Raw genomic sequence first — 21,602 nt, forward strand, 5'->3', positions numbered from 1 at the left:
CATGGTGATGTGTGTACACTTTGTTTTATGCCATTCCAGGAATGGTCCATGTGGGTCAGCAGGTGTCAACAGCTTGAACAAGACTTCAGAATCCTTACCTTGTGTGATCTATCTGTGGACACATTGACATTCCGTCATATGTCAACACATATTTATGCACAGCTTGTTGGTTTTGTGGATACTACATGTGTCCGGGATGTTGATAAACGACTATTCAAAGTATATGTGACATTTGTAGATGTGTTCATTGATGTATGTCCTGGGTGGCTGCCTTGCAAACAGTCTAGGATGTTTGGGAACAATGATCCGCACATGAACATACCACAGTTGGTAGGGTTGTGTGTATGTCAGCTACCAATAGCTCTGTTTATGACTGCAACCATGATGGACTCCATGACCTTGCAGATCAGACTTTATAGGCGTATTGGACTTGACTTCCCATGGTGTGTTGTGCACCAACACTTGTGGGGAGTGCCATATGTAGCTGTGACACATTCAACGGTTCCACATCCTGTGTAGGGGGTGAGGCTCTGCTGACTGTACAGGTGCATGATCTGTTTGTTCTGTAGTTTGTGCATGACACATATTGGGAATCAATGTATTCCATTTGCTGCCATGCTTTTGGCAGTGGGGGTAGCTGCTCATCCATTCTACATGTGATATCTCCTGGTATGATGATATGGACTATTGTCAGTGGGAGATGGGTATGTACATATGGGCCTGTCTGTCATGATGTCGGCATTGTCACTCAGGTACAGCTGGCCCTGACTCAGGACATATATGGGTATACATTGCTTTTTATGACATAGCTGAAGGAGGTGTCATGATTCAGTCTGGACTCTTTCTCAGTTACTCTTTACAAAACACCAAGGAACATGAGCACTAATCCCTGTTATACTCTTTTAGACACTTAACACCCTACTGATCCTTTGTGATCAGGCTACAGAGTATGTCATGATAATATCCTGGCATGTCCAGGGGTCGGTTTCATGTGTACTCTTCAGTCCAGCTGGTGGATATTGTGATATTGACACAATGTCACATCTGCCTCATGTACACAGACAACCCTCTCCTCCTCCTGACAAACTCAGATATATGTGTGAGATGCACCTATATAGACATACAGGGTGATGAACCCTCTCGACCCATGACTGGCACAGTCTATCAGGTGGTGAAGGTAACCACACACACCACATATCAGTCTCACATATCCTCTAGTGACAGCACTCAAACCACATTATCACACATAGACATACTCGGATGCTGTAAATGTACTCTACCTAAGCAGCAGAGACCTCCAAAGCAGACACACACACACCTGCTACCCCACTACAATACCCACATATCACATAGTTCACAATGTCAGTGTGCCACACAGTCACTGCCCTTCGGGCTAAACAACACACCTAATACACTTGTAATAAATGACACGTATTGTCAGACACACTGACATACCACTCACCAGCCCTAACAAGGGAATAGTCACTTTGGGCTGTCTGTTGGGTGCCAGGATCTGCCGCATAATACAGGCAGTCAGGTCACTCCAAAGCAAGTACAGGACTGGCACCATCATTGTCCATGCTGGTGTGTATAACCTTAGACGTTACTCCCTGGACCACATGACATGATACATGGAGGAACACTCTGATCATGTAGCCCAGACCAGTATGACCCTGGCCTTGTCTAGCATCTTACACCCACCAATTATGATGTCACAGTATACGGACACACATATCACATTTAACAGTTGCCTAACAAATTTGTTTAATTCATAGGGGATACAGTGTCTGTCAGCCTATGGTGACATGCTCGACATGCCACGTAGCTTCACTATGGACAGCTTGTACCTGTCACCCTTGGACTTTGGAATGCTTGCTAAGGCTCTTGCTACCACCATAGTGCCTTTTTTAAGCAGGGCTCAGAAGACAAACTCACCTCCATAGACATTACAGGTTAAATGAAACTAAGGGTAATGCTGCTCAACAACAGTTGTGTTAACCTCATATTGCGGCCACTCAGGACTCTCCTCAGTATGGAGGATAGCGATATCTGTGCACTGACAGACGCCTGGTTCAGGCTCGCTTATGCACACCAGCACTACCAGGTTATGTTTCATACCATGCTGTCTGACAACAAGACTGGGAACAGACAACACAACTAGGGGGAGTATCCATATACATCACAGGTACACACACCTCCGGGTTAGTAGGACTGCACAAAGCATCACAGACCATACATATACAATTACCATTGTGCAATACTGCCTTTCAGTATGTTGCCTGCTACAGAACACACTCCCAAACTCAGGAACCACTCTCAGCTTTCGTGGGAACTATGGAGAATATGAAGGTCTCCACAAACACCATTATATTGTGTGACTTCATATACACAAATATTGACTGGGGATACTACTCAAGCCCCAACACCCTCACCCAGCAGTCGCTACAATTTATAGACTCATATGCTATGGCACAACCAGTCAGCACAGCCACAAGGGGGAATACATATTGGACCTGATCATCACCAACATGGGCACTCTATGTTCCACCCCAGTGATATACCCCTCATTGGTAAGGTCAGAACATACATGTATCTCACTGGACATACATATACCCTCCACACACCTATCCTGGGTAATCTTGCTGAACTTCTCATGAGCCAACGTCTCACTTCACCGAAGCAAGGTGGTATCCTTCAGAGACCCTGAGACAGTGGCAAATATGGCTCACACTGCTGCATCCTGTACATACACATTCTATGGACACCTAGTGGACTGCATGGATTGTGCTATCCCAAATAACAACAAGACTCACTACTCCAATGGCAGGGGACCTGTCTGGTAGACCCCATCCATTAATAAGCTGTACAATGTCAGGAGGAAGCTACTACATGATAGAGCACAATCCCAGACTGGGAAGGCATCTGTGATCTGTACTAGGAGACAGCTACAATCACTCATGAACTTTTCTAAGGGCCGCTTCTACCGGACAATTGCAACAGACATGTAGGACTATTACACAGCCTTCTTCAGTTATGTCAGGAACCTGGGTGGACACTCAGTGATATGCTGTGAGTTACTGCATACTGACTAAACCTACCCTGAACCCACTGGCTTTGCCAACATCCTGGCAAACAGGTTCAGTGCAGATGTCTCCCACCCATCCCCCCTAAGGAGCAACTATAAATCCCAACAGAGTATAACCTCCCTGACATCACACAGTAACAGGTGAGTGCTGCCCTCCCCAAAGCGTACATCACAGAATCAATGTGACCAGATGGTGTCCCAGCCTGCATCTTACACAAGCATCAACTCAACCCTCACATTACATCACTGTTCAATATCGGAGTTACCACAGGATATGTACCCAAGGAATGACATACAGTGACAGTGATCCCGCTCCACAGAGTTGGTGCCACAATGGACCACAGGCAATATTGCCCTAGAAGCCTAAGTAGCCTGTTCTGCAAAGCTAACGAGCGTATTGTCATGGGACTCATACACATAGACATTGGGAACCTACAGACACTGTTTCCTGCACATTTCAGCATTGTTGTGGGCAGATCTTGCCTCTTGAACCTGTTTTTATTCTTTAAATGGCTAACAGGTCCATCGACATAGGGACGGCTGTCCACTCAGCCTACCTGAACCTTGCAAAATCCTTCAATACAATAACCCACTGGGCTGTTATGCATAGGCTCACCAGCGTCAATACGGACACATATCTCACACGATGGATTGATACCTGGATCAGTGATACCACCAACATGGTCAGAATTGCAGGTGCCAAGTCTGACTATACACTAGTTACATGTGGCATCCCACATGGCTCGGTCCTGGGACCTCTCTTGTTCAGTATATATTTGTCTGACGTACAGGCTACCATAGGGGGAATGTGGCTGAACATGTTTGCACTTGACTGCAAACTGGGTGCCATGATCAACTCTCCAACTGCCACATGCATTCTCAAACAGGGTCTCACAGAGATGGATGACTGGTGCCTGAGCCATGGCCTATAGCTAAATGCCATTAGTTGCATAGTCATCCCCTTTGGGAATAACAACATGCCCACACATTACCACATAGGTAGTATTCCATTACATACGGTAGGAGTTGTTAGGGGTTTGGGGACATGACTTGTTCGTACTGTCGCCTTTGACATTCACGTTGCCAAAGTGGTTGGACACACCTTCTATGTGGGCAACCTTATCCCATATGGTTTCACATCCAGATTGAGTGAGGTCATTGTGCCCCTATACTCATCACATCCATGCTTGGTTACAATGCCACATTTGGGGTGTACCTTACCCGACACCTGCAGCAACTGTACTGGCCACGGAAGTTCCTCACCAAGCAAATCTAGGGACTCACACAGATGCCCTACACAGTTCAGATGCAGTAACTCCAGCTCTACTCAGTCGCTTACCACCTACTCAGATATGATGTGTGCCTGTTGTTTACAAATATATCCAACCCAGAATTACTGGACATGCTCCACCTCAGGATATCCGACTCCCTTGGAGCTACACACTCCAGGGACGTATACCTCAGCACAGATGTTAATAGGACATTGTGGAGAGACAGATTCTTATCCCAGAGGCTCCAATCACTCTCGAATGTAATCCCAGTTTCACATAGGCAAAGCCACCCACTGACCACCTACAGGAGACATCTTGACGACTGTATGGGTGATCGTATGTTTACCCCTGGGATATCTTCTGTGTCCCTGCTAGACAGAGGCATACTAGCCTAAACGTACATGTGCTATCTTGTGTGACCTACTATTCTCACACACAGTGTAGTAATCTGACAGGTTTTCGAATGCCAAACACACTCTGGCTAGGCTTGTACATGCCCTAGGGCAGATAGCCTAGTATCGACCTCTGAACCTATGCTAATGTTCAAGATGCACAATGTTTATTGCTGATACTGTTTGCAGGTCTTTATCATCTTTGCTTTATCAGTTTCTATGAACAGCTTCGGTATCTGCAGAACATATTTGATTATGACAGGGTTCCACTATATTATAGATGTGTCTCTTGTCATATAACTGTGTGCACAGGGCGGATTGCTGTATAGTGACAGGTTCCTGGGTTAACACATGCAACTGCCAGATATGCGTGGCCCACTGCTGTACTCAGACATTGCCTAAGTGTGTGAGCATGCCCAGTTCTGCCATTCTGTCTTTTGTTGCCTGACATTTGTCTCATTTATTCAAGTGTGTGAGCATGCCCAGTGTGACCATTCAGTATGTTGCTATCTGAGGTCCACTACATTTGTTGATGTGTGCGAACATGACCGATATTAACATTTATACTGTGTGTGTTGGAAGTCAGGTTCTGTTCTCACTGCAGGACTCACCTTTGTGTCATAACTTGACAAGGATTATGCTGTGCCTGCAGGGTTTCCATGTAATACTTTGCATAGACTTATCAACATTCCTTCATACAGGCTGACCACTGCAATAGTGTCATGGTTTAATGGTTCAGTACTTTGGCTATAGTGCGCAGTATCTTGGGTTTGAGGCCCATCACTGCTTTATATCTTCATACTGAGCAGACCAGACTGCTTAAGGGCCAGTTAAGCAAATATGAGCATGTTGGCTTTTGTTCAGCTATGCCTACTTAGACCAGGCTTGTACAACATTGCTCAACATTCAAAAAAAGAACTCCAACAAAGAACAAGAAAAAGAAACCAAGAGCTTGAGGCAAACAAACTCTTCCAGGACACCACAAACTGAAGAACAAATCGAACCAAACTGAGGTGGTGCAGATTTTGATGAAGATTGTGACTTTCAAAAACCAGTAATTCCAAAAGATAAAAAGTGGAATCCACCAACGTTGTTGTATGCGAAAATCTTCTTTAATACAAAACCAACAGAATGCAAACAAGCGCTTTCACCCAGTGGTACTGGGCTTTCTCAAGTTAAAACTGTAGTGTGCACACAGTTTAAATACCTTGCAACAAGCAATTGAAACTCATTAAACAATTAAATGCAGTTGTTAACTTAATGCAAATTCAACCATTGAGTTTTCACAAACCAAATGCATTTTAAAAAACTGTTTTGTAAATATTGTTGAAACCATTGCTAAGGTGCAACATTATTAGGAATGCACCTTAATATGTTCATCTTTGGTTTCCTTAAAACAAGAATATTAAATGCACCAGACTTTAAAATGCATTAAGAATAAAATTGAAACAGCAGTGAAAAAACAGCCAGAAACAATGCTGGGAACATACTTCCATCAAAAAATCAATCTTCTGCACTGTGCTGATAACCACTGTGAACAGTACTCATCCACCCAGCGTGGTGCATAAGTAATGTGCAGAAAATAAATAATAAATGATCCACTAGCCAATGCATCAAAACATATAGGCTACTGCAAAATATGCTCTGTTGTAAAGATGTTCTGAACTGGTTCACCTATATACTTTACAGTTTCTGTTTAAAAGTGTGTGCAGAGATTTGACTAAAAAATCCATTTGTAACAAATGCATGTATAAAAATGTAAAAATAAATAGTAAATAAAACCTACACTCCCCTGCCTCAACTCTAAAAAACAATGTGCGACTATGACAAATCCAAAACATGTGTAAAACTGACTTATAGTTGAACTGGTCCACCTATATACTTCAATTTGTGGTGTCCTGGAAGAGTTTGTTTGCCTCAAGCTCTTGGTTTCTTTTTATTGCTCAATATTCACCAGCATTGCTGGACATTGCCCAATATTACTGAACATTGACCACACTTGTGCTAGTTGGTGTGTGCGATTTTGTTTGCATATACTACATGTTGGTAAATGCTGTTTAGCACTGCTTTATATTGCTTAACACATGGCAACCATGCCTTACGTGGTGCTGCAGGGCTGCCTATGTCAGATGCACATACTACACTCCCTGTACATGTTTGAAAGCAGGTAGTGTCAACTTAGGCATCCCTTTTACTATATGTGTGAGTCGGAGAGAGATATCATTTCCAGAGTTCCTACTGAGCCGGTGTATGTGCTATGTGTTGCCTCTTTGCCAAGGCCAAAGCATACTGGGCATGCCTCCTTCTGCCTACTGTGGCAGGCTCAGGTTGTTCCTCCTCCGAGTCATGCTCTGCCTGTGATGGCCTTTGCAATGGTGGGGGGCTGATTGGCCCAGGCCAATGCTGGTCCTGCTGCAGCTGTTGTTGCAGGATCATATTATGTAGCATAGCACATACCATGACAATTTGGGTACATGCAGTTGGTGAGTACTGCAAGGCTCCTCCAGATGTGTCCAAGCACCAGAACCCTGACTTGAGCAGCCCAAACACACGCTCTATTACATTACGTGTTTGTGCGTGTGCCTCATTATGACATTCCTGTTCAGGTGTGTGTTCATTTCTGATGGGTGTCATCAGCCACGGCTCCAGTGCATAACCTGCATCCCCCACTAGGTGACCATGTGGGATGTCCCCATTGGCAAATGTCTGGTACAGCTGCGTCAGATGCCAGATATGGGAATCATGGTAGCTTCCAGGGCAGCCTGCACACACATTCAGTATTATGCCCTGGGCATCACACATGACCTGGCAGTTGATGGAGGGGAAGCCCTTGCTGTTGAAGTAGACTCTACCTTGCTTGACGGCTGGTGCTTTGATGTGTATGTGCATGCAGTCTATTGCACCCACTACCTCAGGGTATTCCGCTATTTGCTGGAAGAGATGCATATTGCTGGCCAATACCTCACAGGAATTAGGGAAATATACATGATCACCGACATGTGCTGACATGGCATCCAGGAACTGGTGTAGTACCCTGGATGCTGATGCCTGTGATATCTCCATCATATCACCAGCTGGTCTCTGGAAGGTACCTGTTGCTAATATTCTTAGGCCAACACATACCTTGGTTTACACTGGGATGGGTTCCCCTCTGTTGGTTCTGTGTGTGAGGCGTGGCCTGCACAGCTCAACAATTTACTGCAGGAGATCTCTGTCCACTCTATAGTGCTCCACTATCTCCAGCTCATGTAGCCCCTGGTAGGTTACCCTGGGCCTGTACACTGTTCTCCGTCTCCTCACTGTGGGTTGTCCAGCAGCATTTCCATTGTCACCACCCTCAGCATGTTGCATATGTTGCCTTATAACAGCAATGGCAGCCCCTAACATTTCTTTGTCTCAGTAAAGCTTTTTCAGTTTTCACTTCTATTAGCTTACTGCAGTGTCTGTTGTGAGAAACATAATGGACTGTTGTTTGCAGAGTTTTAAGTGCTAGGCTGGGCTGGGCTAGTGTACTGCCTGTGTAATTGCCTGATTCTGATTGTTTTCACTTGCTAGCTCTGCTAGTACTCCCTGGTAGTTTCATACTATTTGTTGTGCTTCCTTTTTCCTTTCTGTTTCCTCGGGGGGGGCACCGTGCACACAAGGGCAAACACGAGCACAGCAGCTAACATGCACGCACACATGCTTACATGGACTAAAACTTGCTTATTCAGGTTAAAACACATGCACACCAGTGCAAATGCACTTACGACTCTTTAAACAGCCTTATACATGCTTACTCCAGCTTAAACACATGCACTCATGCTTACATGCATGCACTCTGTTTTACTCGGTTTTACACGCGCGAGCACGCACTCATACCTGCTCAGCAAAAATCTTTGGTGTTATCCATGGCATACACCTTCCATTTCTTGCCTTTCCCAGCCTACCTGTTGACACACGTCTTTCTATGATGTGGGAATGACAGCTGACACATGCCACTCTGCTCCAATGAGCTTCACTTCTTTCATACATACCCCCCTCATGATGTCACCTATCTTCTACTCTGTTACTCCCCATATCCTACTCCTACACTCCACTGACTGTACTCATTTGCTATGTAAACTTGCAATTCACTATCCTAATGCTCATTTACATAGGATTGCCTACTAATGCTTGGTTACATGTCTTAGACTGAGCTTCCCCCCTTAGCAACCTCTACTCAGTGGCCATGTTGTCTTCAGCCTGCCATTCCCTTGCATTGTACATTAACAATTTCAATAAAATCCACATTTGTGGGTTTTAATTTTTAGTATTCTGGGTTTTAGAGCACACCCCATTTGCGCGACGCTGCGCTACACTTAAACATCGGAAATCGGCAAAAAAAAATAAAATATTATTATTTTCATATTGCATCAGGAAACATTTCACATGGTGGTATATTTGGTCATTGGCATGCTTCCTGCACTGGATGCAACCTTTATTTGGAGCTGTCATGGCTCCGTTTTGCTATTTGCAGAACGGTACTCAGTTGTCAACTGAGTACATTTCTGCAAATAACACTGCTCTTACTCGGACAGGTTCGGGTTTCCTGAATCCCAAATCTACCTCATTTGCATGCCTTTTGCATGCAATTGAGGTAATTTGCATATCCCTGCCCTGTCCATGTAAGAGCCGTTTTAGGAGCTCTCTTACACACGCCTACAGGCTGTTCCTGTATTGCTCATCAGACATGATGGCTGCATGGAGTCTTACTCTACTCTAAGACTCCATGCAAGCCTTCATGAATCTGGCCCTCTATTTTTTACCTCCATGTAGTAATTTCTAGTTTAACCTATATTAGTATGATAGAGACTATGAAGGACTGTACAGTCGTAGTACCTACAAGTGGTAGTCCTTAGCATCTGATCGCAGTGTTTTCCCAGTGACCTTTGGTCTAGTAGTCATTTGACTAGAGACTGACAGAAACTGTATAGTTGTTTTGAAGCTACTTTTTTCTATTTTGTAATTGTGGCAAAAAGCCATATGACACTGCCAGCAGTGAAACAGCAGACTATACGTGACTTTTTTTGTTGTTTTTAATACAGTCAACATGGGAGGAAGGGTCTCTCAATACTCTTAACTGCTTTCCTCAACAATTCAGAACATAGAGAAAAATAACAGAAGAGAAAATCAGTGAACATTTCTAACTATTACTTTATTACCCTTAAAAAGTTAATAGAGCAACAGGTTTTGCATCAACAAGCATTTTCTTAACAATAAAAATTATGACATTCTAATGGCTAGTATTGTTGATTGATTTTACAAAGTCAGGAATGGCTAAGAGGTATTGTTCTGTATATATTTCTCAACTTCTTAGTGGCAATCAGTCTACTTTCAGCAAAAAATAATGGGTAGAGGGGACAAATCAGAGAATGTGCGTAACTATTAATCCAGTTCTCTTAAAAAGTAAATAGAGCAACAGGTTTTGTTTCAAGATGCATTTTTTGAACAACAAGAAGTATGAAACTCTACTATCTAGCATTATTGACTAGTCTGAAATTGTCAGTACGTTACTAGAAAATCAAACACTTTATGAGGGGCAAGAGGAAAAAAAGGAAAAAAAATGAGAAAAATCATGGACATTCTACAAAAGCAGGGATAAAAACACAAGGGTGTACACATGCACAGACACACGCACGTGTGAGCATGCTCTCACACACAAATTAGCACTTATGTATACTTGTACACACTCACAACCACACACAAACTGGTGAACCAGAATCAGACAAGAATCAACATCTCTGTTTTCCTTATCTTAGCAAAATTAAAGCATTAGCACTATTCCCATCCTGGCTTCCCAGAATTAGTTTTGGCCATCCCGTGATCAGTAGTCACTATGAAGTCTAGGAAACAATGTCTCTCTCTTCTTTCTCCACCACTAGCAAAAACAGAAGCACAAATTCACAAACTAATTCCAGGAAGCAATGTGTAGGATCTCCAGTGATTGGTAGTCTAGTCACAGATGACAACAAACTGTAAAAGTAAGACTGAAAAAGGGGTTTAAAGGAAAATTCCACCTTAGAACTAAAAAATATATTTGTTCAGTCTGTCTCTGTTTCCTTAATACCCCAAAGTCACTCGGACTGCTTCTTATAGAATGTTAATATGTTTTCAGCAAAATGGTGGTCAATGGGGCTTGATATATCAATGTGATCTTATTTTTCTTCAGACCTTTCTGTTTCCCATAATCCATTTCAAATCTGCTTTATATGAGTCATGCTAGACATAAGGAAGTAGTGGTGTATTTTCATGCCGTTCACATATAATGAGATTGTGTGTCAGTCACTATCATCTTACATACTGTCTGTAACAGGACTGCTTCTTTTATTTCTTGAATATTCCTCATTTGTGTGTGTCTCGGGGCTTGTTTTATGGTACACTAAGTAATTATACAGCTGCAACCAAAACAGTTTCTAAATTGCAGGCCTTTGTTCAAAGTATCTTTTTGTAGTGCAAGATGAATTGACAGCCCCTCCCCCTACACTTTGGGAAATGTGCTGATACTTTACAAGAATTACAAGAATAAAGTATTTTCTGACTTCTCTCTAAATGACACAGACATTTTAAATACTACATTCAAGTATTCTTAAAATGTAAAGTAGAAATCTTACCATTTCAATACTGTGATGCTAAGTATGAACATTTGTCAAAAGTGGTGACAACTGCCCTTGAACCATTGATTGCTCTAATTGTTGTATTTTGCTATGAAAGGCATGGCTCCATTAGAATTAGCTGTTAATCAGTGTAAGTTCTCTTTCACACCTCTCTGTCTTGTTTACCACAGCCTGAGCTGCTGATTACAAATTTCTCTGTAGCTGTGGTATGTTATGCAAGTGTAGAAAACTTCCTTTGTAACTTATGTGAGCAGTATCAGGTGTGGAGTTTGACTGGGGTGGTACACCTGTCAAACAGTAATGCAGGTGCCCTAAGGCAAGCACAGGGAGAACAGAAACCTCACAAGGGCAGAAGGGCAGAAGCTCACTTGATCTTGATTTTCAGTATAAATAAAGACCATGAAAGTGGGCCCTCACAGTCCTTCTGACTTTGTGGGTTTTAAGCAAGAGGTGACAGAAAAGTTACCACAGGGATAACTGGCTTGTGGCAGCCAAGCATAAATAGCAATGTCGCTTTTTGATCCTTCAATATCTTCTCTTCCTATCATTGTGAAACAGAATTCATCAAGAGTTGGATTGTTCACCCACTAATAGGGAATGTGAGCTGGGGTTAGATTGTCATGAGACAGGTTAGTTTTTACCCTTCTGATGATGTGTTGTTGCAATAGTAATCCTGCTCAGTACAAGAAGAACTGTAGGTTCAGACATTTGGTGTAAAAAAAAAAGTGGGTGGATTTTCTCTTCCTTTGATGCCAAAGTTAGGAAATGAAAGTTTTATAAAGTATAAGCAGGTTTCAGGCACCTATGCAGTACTGGAATCATACTGTAGGGAGAAAAGCAATCGAACAGTTGAGATACACTGTAGGAGAAGGTGCAGTTTTCATTTAAAAGTCTAAGTATTGCAGTACACACTAAGTAGGTTGGAAGTTATGAAACAGAGGGTATGTCAAGCTTTAATAGTCTAAAGTGAGAAACCTCCCAGCCTGAGCTTCTAGTGCTCATTATGATAAGCAGCTGGAGAAACTTCTGAAGTAAAATTCCACAGTAATATTTACAGCTGGTGCAAGAAACTCAAGAGCTATTGAGTTTAAAAGTGCAACAGGGACAGAGTGGGTGAGAGAATAGTCATATAATATCAGCAGTCCCAGAGCTGTAAAATAACAAAAAAGACTCTGGGGCACTAGAATGAAGCTGCGATAAGTTTAATGAAGCTGCAACAAGTTTAATAAAGCGCTTTCTGTTTGAATCTAGGTTCAAACTTCTTCAGACATTAACAAAAGAGTAAAAGCATAGCTTAATACTATTACATAAAGGTCACCCTTACAATCAGGGAACAGAGTACTGAATAATTAATTAATTACATCATGAATCCCTTAAATTAAAAAAAAAATGCTTCTTCAGTTCCTCTTTGAAATTGCCTTGACTTAATCACTTTGCGGCCAGAAAATGGAAAACAAATCTTTGCTAACCAACAACTTTTAAAACTCCAAGAGAAACCCTATTTAAAGAAAACAAATTTAAAGTAAAACAATTGCAGAAAATAATACCAAAAGATGAGAAACAATGTAAGCACAGAAACCTTAAATGAAGAATTTCAAAACATTACACAACAGCAGAAGTAGCAGTAGTTTCAGACCAGTTGCAGCTTCCACAGATAACAATCTTTTCCTGCTCTACTTACCTTAAAATTACTGTTCCTTGGGTCCTCCCAAAAATCAACTAGATTTAAGCCCTTTGCAGTTAGAGAAGGAAACCAAATCTTGACTAAATGACCCTAACCAAAACTTTTATAATTCCAAGAGAAACAAAGTTGAATTAAAGTAAATTTGAAGTAAAACAAACTGCAATAAGACATGAGCAAAATGCAAGAGCCGATGTAAGTGAGCAGTCCTTCAATGAAGACTTTAGATGCAGTGCCAGGTCCCAAAGAGTAGATATGATTATATCAATCAGTATCTAATTTTCTGTTTTATGTTTAAGCCCAGAAAGAGTGCTGATGATCTCTGTCTTGTCAGATATATAAGATAAAAACTGTCCTTCAATTAAGTTGATATTCATATGTCAAGGTACATCAGCCAACATGGAGAAAAGTATAGTGTAAAGGACGTGTAGTGAACTTTGGCAAATGTGTTCTGGAAATACTACTTTAGCATAAGAACACTGCAGCAGTGCAAAAAAGTATTAATATATGTCTCCCCCCCCCCCCCCACCACACACACAAAGATTAAGAGAAAGTAGAATAAGTAGACACTAAATAAATGACATAACAACACAGGCATTTGTATTACAGTTTCGCCCCATCTTTACTTTATTTTATTTAAATTTGTTGAATGGGTTAGCACACTGCTTAAGCAATGACCAATTACAGGCTCAGCCTGCTTATGCTGCATATGAAATGACTGACCTTGTCAAGGAAGGATGCATACCATTTATTCTCTCTCTGTGGGCTACTGGCAAATGAGAACGCTCTTGGCCTATGCAGGTTTGATAACAAATACTACTTTGCCAAGTAGACTGTAACACATTAAAAACATCTAGCACCTATTAAGAGTGATTAGAAAATCAGGACCTGACCAGTTTGCTTCTCTTCAGAACATAGAAAGGTCTTAGCTAGGGCTGAGTAAAATCAGTTACTTGGGTCAAGCTTAGATTCTGGTGCTAAAAGACATCATGCATTTAAAAGAATATGCAGGCCTCAAAATCTTTTTGTCTCTCTTATTTGCTTTGCTTAAGTGCTAGGTGCTCAAATTCCCCATTCTACGAACGCAGCAGCTCCAAACTGATGACATTTACTCCAGTCCTGGCACAAATGCAGTGCAGTCCGGGTATCAGCTAAGTTTGCATCCTGTAATGGAACTGATAGGAAAAGAGCTTTTTACTAAGTATGCATCTTCTTAGAAATCTGTTTACAGTATATAATGTGTGTGTAAGAAAATATTACTATAATGAATTCCTGACATGCTGTAAAAATGTGTAACATAAAGCCCGCTGCTCTTAGGTGTAGAAAACAATCATATTTTTGAGTGTTTTATTCTGTAACTCAGTACTAATACATGCTCGTGAACACTCATGTATCATGCCCCTTAAACCATCTAATGTTTTTGTGCAAACATGCTGTACACCCTCAACCTGTGTAATTTGCCTTACTATAAAGTAATTAGAAATATCTTTGTACTCCATCTTGAAGCTTACTATACATTTCTTTTGGAATAACCATAGAGCTGCAATTTACTATTTTTATAGCTAGATTTTTTATGTCTATATAAATTTTAAATGACCACTTTCAGTCGATTGTAACACCAACTTCTCTAACTTCATTATACCTTGCACTGTCCAGAGTTTGAATATTATATTTTTGAGTAATTTTTTTTTCTTGAAGAGCCCACATTTGTATTTTTTATTATTCAAGCTTAGAGTACGTTTGAACAAATGTTTATACTTTTTTTTCACTATTTAAAGTAGGTAGAAATTTAATCGCCTGACAAAATTACAATATAGACAAGATTGACTCAATGGTCTGGTAGATGGTCTTTTAATAACTTTTACTATTATGACTATCCCATATTTGTACAAGTAACAATGCTACACTTATTTTCTGTGAGACCTGTATATTCTGTTACTACTTCATAGCAGGAATTACACCTTCAGCATTTCTAGAATACCAAGCATTCTGCCACTTTAGAAGATGTTAAAGAAAGGCAAGGCATCATTCTATTCCTCACATCCTTGTGTCAAGCTTCCATAATGTTCAAAGCATGCACACACGCACACACATGCACTCACACACACGCACACATACACACACACTGACGTATGATTTGACTCCTTTTCTTAATTACAAAAATATGACTGCATTCACCTCCCTTGGCATCAGCATGCATTCTTTGAACAATAAGTATGAAGCTCTTAAGACTGGTATTACTGACTGACTGTAATCCTCAGTGACTTACCAAAAAGCAAAAACATTTATAAAAAGCAATGTGAAATAGGAGACAAAACAAGGAACATCCTTTTTAATCAGTTGAGAGGTACATTTCCCTGCAGATTAATTTTCCATCAAACTAATCACGGTTCCTGCACTGTATATGTACCTGCCCAGCCAGACAACAAGATGCAGATGCAGGCTGGACCAATGGTGAAAGTTTCAATGTGTTTTCTTTTTGTTTCATATCAGAAAATGCTTATTAAAATATTATAGCAGAAAATAAAGAAACAACCTTGCTTTAAGTTTGTTCCTTAATTTTCATTTACTGTACTTGAATAAATATTTTTTTTAGCCTATGCCAGCTAGAGGCACAGTACACATATCTGTGGAAAGCAGCCTACCCTACCCCCCACCCCATGGTTCTGCTGCCCCTGACAACAGGCAGAAAACCCATTGGGACGGATTCACGAAGGCTTGCATGGAGTCTAAGAGTAGAGTAAGACTCCATGCAGCCAACATGTCCGCCAAGCGATCCAGGAACAGCTGGTAGAGGCGTGCAACAGAGCTCCTAAAACGACTCTTACACGGACAGGGCTAGGATATGCAAATTACCTCAATTGCAGGCGAAAGCTATGCAAATGAGGTAAATTTGTGATCCAGGAAACCTGAACCTGTCCGAGTAAGAGTAGTGTTATTTGCAGAAATGTACTCCGTTGACAACTGACTACGGTTCTGCAAATAGCAAAACATAGCCGTGACAGCTCCAAAAAAAGGATGCATCCAGTTGAGGAAGCATGCCAATGGCCAAAAATATGGCCAATGGCAATGTTCACCGATGCAAAAAAAAAAAATAAAATATTTTTTTATCCCGATCGGCGATATTTAAGTGTAGCGCAGCACCGCACAAACTCACTGCGCTCTAAAAACCAGAAAACCAATAATTAAAATCCACAAATGTGGATTTTATTGTAATTCTTAATTTACAATGCAAGGGAATGGCAGGACGAAGACAACATGGCTACGAGTAGAGATTGCTAATGGGGGAAGCTCAGTCTAAGAGATGTAACCAAGCATTAGAAGGCAGTCATATGCAAATGAGGGTAAGGATAGTGAATCCCAAGTTTACATAGCAAATGAGCACAGTCAGTGGAGTGTAGGAGTAGGATAAGGGGAGTATCAGAGTAGAAGATAGGTGGCATCATGAGGGAGGCATGTATGAAAGAAGTGAATCTCATTGGAGCAGAGTGGCATGTGTTTGCTGTCAGTTACTCATCACTGGAAGAGGTGTGTCAACAGGTGCCCTAGCTAAAGTTAAGAAATTGAAGGTGTATGCCGTGGATAACACTAAAGTTTCTTGTAGAAGTGCTTGCAACGTGTTTGCGCACGGGTGCACGCCTGTATATCCAAGTAAGACTGTGTGCGCAAGTGTGCGCCAGTGTGCGCATGTTTAAGCTGGAGTAAGAATGTCTAAGGTTGTTTAAAGTTGTGTAAGTGTGATTGCACCTGTGTGCATGTGTTTTAGCAAGAATAAGCAAGTTTTAGTCCATGTAAGCATGTGTGCGCACGTGTGAACTGGTGTGCGCGTGTTTGCGCTTGTGTGCACGGTGCTGCCCCCTGAGGAAACATAAAGGGAAAAGGAAGCACAACAAATAGTAGGAAGTTAACCAGGGAGTACTAGCAGAGCTAGCCCAGCCCAGCCCAGCACTTAAAACAGCAACAGATACCTTCCAGAGACCAACTGGTGATATGATGGGGATATCTCACGCATCAGCATCCAGGGTACTGCACCAGTTCCTGGATGCCATGTCAGCACATGTCGGTGATCATGTATATTTCCCAATTCCTGTGAGGTATTGGCCAGCAGTATGCGTCTCTTCCAGCAAATAGCAGAATACCCTGAGGTAGTGGGGGCAATAGACTGCACGCACATATGCATCAAATCACCAGCCGGTGAGTGGGGTAGGGTCTACATTAACCGCAAGGGCTTCCCCTCCATCAACTGCCAGGTTGTGTGTGATATACTGAATGTGTGTGCTGGCTGCCCTGGAAGCTACCATGATTACCATATCTGGCATCTGACACAGCTGTACCAGACATTTGCCAATGGGGATATCCCTCATGGTCACCTAGTTGGGGATGCTGGCTATGCACTGGAGCCGTGGCTGATGACACCCATCAGAAACGCACAGACACCTGAACAGGAATGTCATAATGAGGCACACGCACAAACACAAAATGTAATCGAGCATGTGTTTGGACTGCTCAAGTCATGGTTCCGGTGCCTGGACACATCTGGTGGAGCCTTGCAGTACTCACCAACTACATGTACCCAAATTGTCATGGTATGTGCTATGCTACATAATATGATCCTGCGAAAACAGCTGCAGCAGGAGCAGCATAGGCCCAGGCAAAACAGCCCCCCACCATTGCCAAGGCCATCACAGGCAGAGCGTGACTCGGAGGAGGAACAACCTGAGCCTGCCCCAGTAGGCAGAAGGAGGCGTGCCCAGTATGCTTTGGCCTTGGCAAAGAAAAAACGCATAGCACATACACTGGCTCAGTAGGAACCCTGGAAATGATACCTCTGTCTGACATGCACATATAGTAAAAGGGATGCCTAACTTGATACTACCTGTTTTTAAACATGTATAGGGCGTGTAGTATGTGCATCCGACATAGGCAGCCCTGCAGCACCACCTGAGGCGTGATTGCCATGTGTTAAGCAATATAAAGCAGTGCTAAACAGCTTTTACCACCATTCAGTATATGTAAACAAAATTGCACACACTAACTAGCACAACTGTGGTCAATGTTGAGCAATATTGGGCAACGTTCAGCAATGTTGGTTAACATTGAGCAATGTTGGACAAGCTTGGTCCAAGTTGGGCATAGCTGAACAAAAGCCAACGTGCTCATATTTGCTCTGCTGGCCCTTAAGCACTCTGGTCTGCTCAGTATAAAAATATAAAGCAGTGATAGGCCTCGAACACAGGATACTGTCTACTATAGTCATAGCACTGAACCACTAAACCATGACAGTATTGCAGTAGTCAGTCTGTATGAAGAAATGTTGATAAGTCTATGCAAAGTATCTCATGGAAACCCTGCAGGCACAGCATAATCCCTGATGAGGTATGACACAAGGGTGAGCCCTGCAGTAAGAATAGAACCTGATTTTCAACACACATATAGTATAAATGTTAATATTGGTCATGTTCACACACATCAACAAATGTAGTGGACCTCAGACAGCAACATACTGAAAGGTCACACTGGGCATGCTCACACACTTGCATAAATGAGACAAATGTCAGGCAACAAAACACTGAAAGGCCAAACTGGGCATGCTCACACACTTAGGCCATGTCTGAGTACAGCAGTGGGCCACACACATCCGACAGTTGCATGTCTTAACCCAGGAACCACTCACTATTCACCAATTCACCTTGTGCACACAGTTATATGACAACAGACACATATATAATATAGTGGAACCCTGTCATAATCAAATATGTTCTGCAGATACTTAGGTTGTTCATATAAAGTGGGAAAGCAAAGAAGATAAAAAACCTGCAATCAGTATCATCAATAAACAATGTGCATCCCGAACATTATCATAGGATCATAGGTTGATACTAGGCTATCTGCCCTAGGGCATGTATAAGCCTAAGCAAAGTGTGTTTGGCTTGCGCAACCCTGCTAGATTAGTAGAATGTGCCTGTGAATAGTAGGTCACACAAGATAGCCCATTTACATTTAGTTTATTGTGCCTCTGTCTAGCAGGGACCCAGAAGATATCCCAGGGGTAAACATACGATCACCCATCCACTTGTCAAGATGTCTCCTGTAGGTGGTCAGTGGGGGGCTCTGCCTATGCGGGACTGGGATCTCATTCCAGAGTGAGTGAAGCCTCTGGGATAAGAATCTGTCCCTCCAGCATGTCCTATTAATATCTGTGCTGAGGTTTACGTCCCTGGAGTGTGTAGCTCTAAGGGATTCTGATATCCTGAGGTGGAACATGTCCATTAATTCTGGGTTGGACATGGCTTTAAACAACAGGCACAGATCGCATCCGAGAAGGCGGTAAGCGACTGAGTAGAGCTGGAGTTACTTTAGCTGAATTGCACAGGGCATCTGTGTGAGTCCCTAGATCTACTTGGTGAGGTACTTTCATGGCCATTACAGTTGCTGCAGGTGTCGGGTAAGGTACATCCCAAATGGGGCATTGTATCCAATCATGGGCCTGATGAGTATAGGGGCACAGTGACCTCACTTGATCTAGATATGAAACCTTATGGGATAAGGTGGGCTATATAGAAGGTCTGTTTAACCACTTTGGCAACGTGATTGTCAAAGGTGAGAGTACTAACTACTCGTGTCCCCAAATCCCTAATAACTCCTACCATACTTAATGGATTACCACCGATGTGGTAATGTGTGGGCATGTTGTTATTCCCAAAGGGGATGAGTATGCATCTAATGGCATTTAGCTGTAGGCCATGGCTCTGGCACCAGTTATCCATCTCTGTGAGACCCTTTTTGAGGATGCTTGTGCCAGCTGGAGAGTTGATTATGGCACCCAGTTTGCAGTCATCTGCGAACATGGTCAGCCATATTCCTCCTGTGTTAGCCTGTACGTCAGAGAAATATATACTGAACAAGAGAGGTCCCAGGACTGAGCCTTTTGTGGGATACCACGTGTAACTGGTGTAGAGTCAGACATGGCACCTGCAATACTGACCATGTGGGTGCTATCTCTGATCCAGTTAGCAATCCATCTTGTGACATATGTGTCGATATCGAAGCTGGTGAACTTATGTATAATGCCCGAGTGGGCTATTGTGTTGAAGGGTTTTGTGAGGTCCAGGTAGGCTGTGTGGACTACCTTCCCTACATCTATGGACCTGGTAATTGTTTAAAGAAGTCGACCAGGTTCAAGAGGCAAAATCTGCCCACAAGAAAGCCGAATTTGGTAAGATCCAGTGTCTATAGGTTCCTGATGTCTTTGTGTATGAGTTCCATGACTATACGCGCCATAGCTTTGCAGACCAGGCTAGTTAGGCTTATAGGGCAATAGTGTCCAGGGTCCGTTGTGGCACCACCTCTGTGGAGCAGGACCACTGTTGCTGTATGCCATTCCTTGGGTACATATCCTGTAGTAACTCTGATATTGAACAGTGACTTAATGTGAGGGTTACGTTCATCATGAAGCTCGTGTAAGACGCAGGCTGGGACACTGTCCGGTCCCATTGATGCTGTGTTGTCTGCTTTGGAGAGGGCAGCACTCACCTGTTCATCTGTGATGTCAGGGAGGCTACACTCTGTTGGGATGGACATTTGCTCTTTAGGGGGGAAGGGGGAGATGTTTGCACTGAACCTTTTTGCCAGGATATTGGCAATGTCTGTGGGTTCAGTGCATGTTTTGTCATTATGCAGTAACTCACAACATATCTTTGAGTTTCCACCCAGGTTCCTGACATAACTAAAGAAGGCCTTGTGATTGTCCTTAGTGTCTGGTGCAATTTTCCTTTAGAAGCGGGCCTTAGATGAATTCATGAGTGATCATAGCTTTTTGCTAGTACTGATCAGAGATGCATTCCCTTTTTGGGATTGTGCTCAATCATGTAGTAGCCTCCTCCTTTCATTGTATAGTTTATTAATGGCCAGGGTCCACCAGACAGGTCCCCTGCCTTTGGAGGAGTGAGTCTTGTTGTTATTTGGGATAGCATGATCCATGCATTCCAGTAGGTGTCCACAGAATGCATTTGTAAAGGATTCAGCAGTCTGAGCTGTATTTACCACTGTCCCAGGGTCTTTGAAGGATACCACCTTGGTTTGGAGAAGTGTGACATTTGCTTTTGAGAAGTTCTTCACCGAGATTACCTAGGATGGGGGTGGGGATGTGATATGGATGTCCAGTGAGATAAATGTATGGTCTGACCTTACCAATGAAGGGTATACCTCTGGTGTGGAACATAGAGTCCCCATGTTGGTGATGATCAGGTCCAATATGTTTTCCCCTCTTGTGGGTGTGGTGACCAGTTGTGCCATAGCATTTGAGTTTATAAATTCTAGCAACTGTTGGGCGAGGGTGTTGGGGCTTGAGTAGTATTCCAAGTCAATGTTTGGGTAGTTGAAGTCACCCAATATAATGGTGTTTGGAGAGACCTACCTATTCCCCAGTGTTGCCAGGAAAGCCGAGTTGGGTTCCTGAGTTTGGGAGGGTGGTCTGTAGCAGGCTACAAAGTGAAAGATAGTTTCGCCCACTGTTAGTTGCACATGCATGGTCTCCGA

Source organism: Protopterus annectens, chromosome 5.part0 (genome assembly GCF_019279795.1).
Source record: "Protopterus annectens isolate FY-2018-M chromosome 5.part0, PAN1.0, whole genome shotgun sequence".
NCBI classification, from domain to species: domain Eukaryota; kingdom Metazoa; phylum Chordata; order Ceratodontiformes; family Protopteridae; genus Protopterus; species Protopterus annectens.